Source organism: Mustela lutreola, chromosome 10 (assembly GCF_030435805.1).
Source record: "Mustela lutreola isolate mMusLut2 chromosome 10, mMusLut2.pri, whole genome shotgun sequence".
NCBI classification, from domain to species: Eukaryota; Metazoa; Chordata; class Mammalia; order Carnivora; family Mustelidae; genus Mustela; species Mustela lutreola.
The window spans coordinates 66,948,028-66,954,027 of NC_081299.1; positions in this window are offsets into that span (position 1 = coordinate 66,948,028).

A 6,000-nucleotide genomic window follows, 5' to 3' on the forward strand; every position below is an offset into this window, starting at 1 on the left:
AAAAAGGAGGTTATCTATTTTGTCAAATACTGCAAATGAATCAAGAAAGATAAAAGCTGAGAAATTACCAGTGTATTAATTTAACTGGAGGTTACTGGTAACTTTAATGAGCACAGATTGGGTGGTATGATAGGAATGGAGGCCTGATTGTAATAGCTTTAAGAAACAACCACAGAAGAGGAATCAGGAAAATGAGTGTAGTTCACTAATTTAAAGTATTTTGCTCTGGAGAGAGATGGAGAAAAAATGCCTGACCTACATAAAAGAAAACTCAAAAGTAAGAAATAAGTAAGAGAGAGTTGATAAAAAAAAAAATATTCCATATCTCTTTCTACAATTAATATATTTTTTAAAAATGAGAGACATTTCACAGTGGTAAAGTGTATTTCGCTGATTGGAGGAGAATATACTGAGACTAAAATTTGTGGTGTCTGTGTTAAGAATGAAACTTCTCTGCATCTTCATATTTTAATATATTTCTGTCATTCCCTGCTGCATTTATTTTCACTATCTCCTTCTCTTTTTTCTTACATCTTGTACTATCTTTTTTCACTCTTCACAAGATAATCACCAGTATTATTTCATCTAGAATACAAACTTTATTGTATGGGGCTTTTTAAAGAATTTTTTAAATTGGCTGAAATGGAAGTCCTTAAAAAATTTAGTTAACTATTAAAAATGGCAATATCTATGACAAAAACTAAATAAAGATGACTTAAAATCTAGAAACATGTTAAAATTTAAGTTTACTAGATTTATTAAAAGTAACAATATGTCAAAAGCTCATGGCCTATTTTGTCAAAATTACAGCTTAATGTACATATATACATATATATGCAACTTATTTAAATTATTTAGAACCAGAAGCTACTTTAATACAAGTACCAAAGAAAAATAGTACTATCAGTACTTTGAAGTATCACTGACCATTCTTACATGATATCATTTGCTAATTATCTATCCATGGTTATAACCCTTCCATTTTTCGAAAAACTACTTATGCTCAGACACATCTTGATGTGTTCTATACGCTGCCCCAGCTGCTCCTGCCAATATGAGGTTTGTGGCCTCAGAGGTAAGAAATAAGCAGGTCAATTTGGGTGTCAATGTTTTTCAATTAGCTAAGCTGCCAAACTGAACTAATCTCCCTAGGATTCAGGTATTTACACCCATGCAGATCGGGTAAGAGGAGCTTTTTTGAATATATTCACTGCCTGGATCAAAATAAAACTGAAACGAAAAGAAAAAAAATCAAACTCAACAACTGTGCCCTCTACTTCAACCTCTCTACTCTGCAATCCCATGACTTTAATTTAAGGGATAAAAATATTGTCTAGTGTGTGTGCTTCTCTCACATGATTACCCTCTGCTTGAAAGTTCTACAGTCCAAGCTATTCATCACACAACTGATGGAGTTTGATTCCCTCTGCTCTTCTCCAGCTAAGGATTACAAACAGTTAGCTAAACAGTTTTTCTGCTGACAAAAGTTTATTTTTAACCTCGCTAGTTTCTTAAAGAAAATGACTTCTTGGAAATTTTATATTCTAAAGCTTATTTGAACCTACACTTCAAAACAAAGCAATAATGTTTAAATAGACAAAATGTGCAATTTCCCCGTAATAACATTTAACTAGACTGTTTCTGCAATCTTTCCCTCTATCACTGATGAATTTCTTATCTGTAAAAAGTCTCCCACTGTGAAAAATTTGCTCGAGAACACCCAATAACCATGTAAATGATTGCCATCTAAGCAAAACAGCTGGTTTTTTCCTAGTTTTAAAAATGATAAGGGAAATTCAAAATGAGGTGCTTTACTTACATGACATAAACTGAGATACACATTTGAGCTCTGCCCCAAAATCCCAGTGTGTGGATTTTTCACGTTGAGTACAAGAAGAATGCATCAGGTATTCAGATGAAACACTCTAGAGAAAAATATCACTGTATGACTGTTTATGAACAGTGAGATAAATTTTATCACTACTGACACGAAATCATTAAATGGTCTGGTTGATTGGATATCTCACACAACACTAACAGTGGAATTTTTATTTAGTATGATCTGCTGTGTGGCAACATCTTTCCATAGAGGTTTTTTGTTTTGTTTTGTTTTGTTTTTATCTATTGGGAAGTGTTACTTCTACTTTTTCAATATTTTTGATTTTTGTATGGAGGTTGTGTCCTCTTCTTTACATTATTCATAATTGAATGAATAACTTTTCTCAACTAGCCATTTGCAATATTTTCCAATAATGGATGAAGTGGTAGCTTCTTAGACTTTAAAATTCAAAGAATCCACAGAGACAGACTGCTCCCTTCACATATGGCACTCTGTATTTCTTTGTGTTTCTCTGAACTGAATCAGGCCCAGGAAAAGTTTCTCTTCTAATTCTATCTCTACAGGTTCTCAACAGTTAGGTTATATGAATAAGGACACTATCCCTACATTCCAAGTCTATATTTTTGCTAATCTTTCCTGAATTGGCCCCTTAATTTGAAGGTGAATTTCATCTAATATTGACTATTTTAAAAAATATACATTTTTAACTATGTGGTTTTTCTCAGTAACTTTTATTATAGCAGATTTAGGAATTAATTTTCCTTGTTAATTTTGTGTTGTTTCTAGAATGAAAGAGAGGATAAATCTACTATGGCTTTACTGTATTTATCCAGCAATTCAGGATGTTTTTATTTAATTGAAAGTTTATGAAGGTGATAAAAGTATGAGTTAAATATGGCTGACATACAGTATAGGAAAATACATATTTTAAGTAAACAAAAACTGTCAACATAAGTATAATTGCACAGATATGGACAATAACTGTAAACATTGGATTGGGATTCTATAGATTTTTAGTACTTTGTTAATGATAATCTATGTTTTCAAATCCTATTTTTCTTTTTTTCACTTATCTGAATTCTAGTGGTATTCTGTGTGAAAATGTTGCTTCTTTGTAACAGGGGCTCTATTTGTAGTAACTTTTTTTATTTTTAATTCATTTTTATTGCTTCACCAAATTTTTCCACCTACTTTTTACTGGGGTATGGCTTCATTTTCAAAAATGGAATGAATACACATTTAAAGCTAGAGAAAGTGAAATTGAAATTTCAAATCTACATTTTGCTTGGGTCAGTGCACAAACCCATTCATTTCTGGGCAGCTTGATTAGGAAAATAATTTGAAACTCCTACAGCTGTTATGACAGTTAAATCAGATAATGTGTATAAAATGCCTAATACAGATTTTGATAGACAGTGTATAATTATTAAATTAATAATCATGGTCTAATAGTCTACTTTCCTCTGGAAAGAACATTCCATGGGTATCATTGTATTGTATAAAATTTCTGTTTTATCTATGGTAACATTAGAGTTATTAAGATTTACTCCAGTGGTGCCTGGGTAGCACAGTAGGTTAAGCCTCTGAGCCTTGGTTTTTGCTCATATTGAGATATTGGGGTCATGGGATTGAGCCCCCTGTTGGGCTCCAGGCTCAGGGCCACAGGGCCAACTCTGCTTAAGACTCTCTCTCCTCTTGCCCTTCTCCCACTCACTTTCTCTCCCTCTTTCTCTCAAATAAATAAAATATATTTTTAAAAAATCATCCCAGTTGATTGGAACAATATACCCCAGATGATAACTGAGGTCATGAGAGAATTTGGGTTGATTTTTGCTTTTGCCTTATTACTAGGACATTCTGTTTTCCCTTGTAAAACTATAGCACTTTTATCTGCCAATGTCCACTGCAAGTTTTTTGTCCTATCTCTTTGTGATTACCCCTCACCCCAAATTATCATGGTGATTGAGGTTACTGGAAAAAATATCAACACTTTATTTGTTTATTATTTTTGTGCCTTTGATTGCTGAGCTAATCAAAACAATTTATTTTATCTAGTAATTGTGCCTTATACTTTACGCTTAATAGAGTGCTCAACAGTGTATAGAGTATCTCTGCACACATCATCTCCTTTGTTCTTCTCAACTGAGGTAACAGTTTTTTCCCCTATTTTTTTTTCTAAAGGAAGCAAGGCAAATGTTGAAAGATTAAGAATTGCATAGGCTTCTGTCTCCATATCTCTTTATTGAACAAATATTCATGGAGCAGCTAATATACATCAGAAACATTTTCAGGTGCTATGATAACCTGTAAAAAACAAAACAAAGTAAAAGAAAACAAAAAAGAACAGTCTAAAATCTTTGCCCTTCAAAGTTTGTCATATAATGAGGAGGAAATTAAAAAAATAAATAAATTATTAAAAATATGTTATTTGTGCTGTATGTAGAATAGTTATATAGACAAAACATATCCTGGGATCTAGTGACCATTTCTGTCTATCATATATTTGTCATCATTATTCGTTTCATCAGTAAAAACTATTGTTTCCAACATAACCTTAAGTGGAATCCTAATATATAAAACAGATGAAAGTGGGGCTTCACAGACTAAAATGAAAGCCAAGAATTGTACTGTCCAGTTTTGCTCTTCATCAACCTGCAGGATTCGGGAGATACCTCTTTAGATCACCAGAGAACCTTGAAATGACTTTTGTACCATAACTAAAATGAAAAGAGGACTTAAACTTTGTAAAAAGTTGAAGTCATTTTAAATTCATTAAACATGCACAGAAGTCTTTCATTGTTTCTTAATGAAAGACCTTGGGAATAAATAAGTACTACATTTCAACTGTTCTGGAGGAGTCTACATTTTATATAAATTTGTACATCTCAGTATAATATGTAAAAATGTTGGAATACTGTTTGAACATGTATATTTACAAGGATATTATGATCAGATGAAGCAACTAAGTCTATTTAAATCTAATTATTTCACAAAAATTCATAAAACTAAGCCACCAAAATCAAATATATGCTAAGGAAAAATATCTAAATATTGTTAAGGACATTTTGAAGGTATTCTTCATTGTTTTGGTGAGATCAGAGAAGCAAACTATATTCCAACATATTTGTCTTCTTCTTTTTTTTTTTTTTAACACATTACCTTTGTATTCTTTCTGTTCTGGGAGAAAATTAAATCAACTATTGTCTTCATTTAAAAATATATTCTGGGGGCGCCTGGGTGGCTCAGTGGGTTAAAGCCTCTGCCTTCAGCTCAGGTGATGATCCCAGGGTTCTGGGATCAAACTCCACATAAGGCTCTCTGCTCAGCGGGGAGCCTGTTTCCTCCTCTCTCTCTCTCTGCCTGCCTCTCTGCCTACTTGTGATCTCTGTCTGTCAAATAAAAAAACAAAATCTTAAAAAAATTAAATAAAATAAAAATAAACAAAAATAAAAATATATTCTGTACATTTCTAAGCAATCCTTGTTCTATGAACTTCACATTTATATAAACTTGTCATACTCAATTAAAATGAAATTTCCTTCATAAATATAATCAAAGAAAAAAACTTAAGCTTAACACAGTATAAAAATTTTCAGGTTCTAAACCAAATGACCTCACTAGTTAAAAAATAAATTGAGATATGTATTGTTGCTTCTCACTCCACTACTACAAAATACAAAATGCTAAGTCCACATACATATCTATCATGTATGTCCACTTTTAAAAGTTAATATTTAATAGTTAACTCTCAGGTCATTGCTGTTTTTTTGTACTCTGCTTATCTCATCATTCATGGTAATTTCAATATTATAAATGCATAATGTTATCAAATTACAATAAACATAGATGATTTTACCAAAATTCTGGTCTCCAACTTTTTTTTCTTTCTTTCCTATGATGTCATCTTTTTTGCTCTTATTCCCATATTACACTTGACCTTATCATTCTAATGTTAAGTACCAACACTCCATATTTTAAATTTTAATTTCCTATCACTTCTTATCCTTTTATCTCACTCCCTCTTGTACCTCAAGCCTTAAAAACCTTCAATGCATTTGTATCCATAATCTATGATCTTAGTAACCTTTCACTATCACTTACTTTATTCATGTCCTCATTTCTAACTTTATGTAGATTAAATTCTATGGTTAATCATTAAA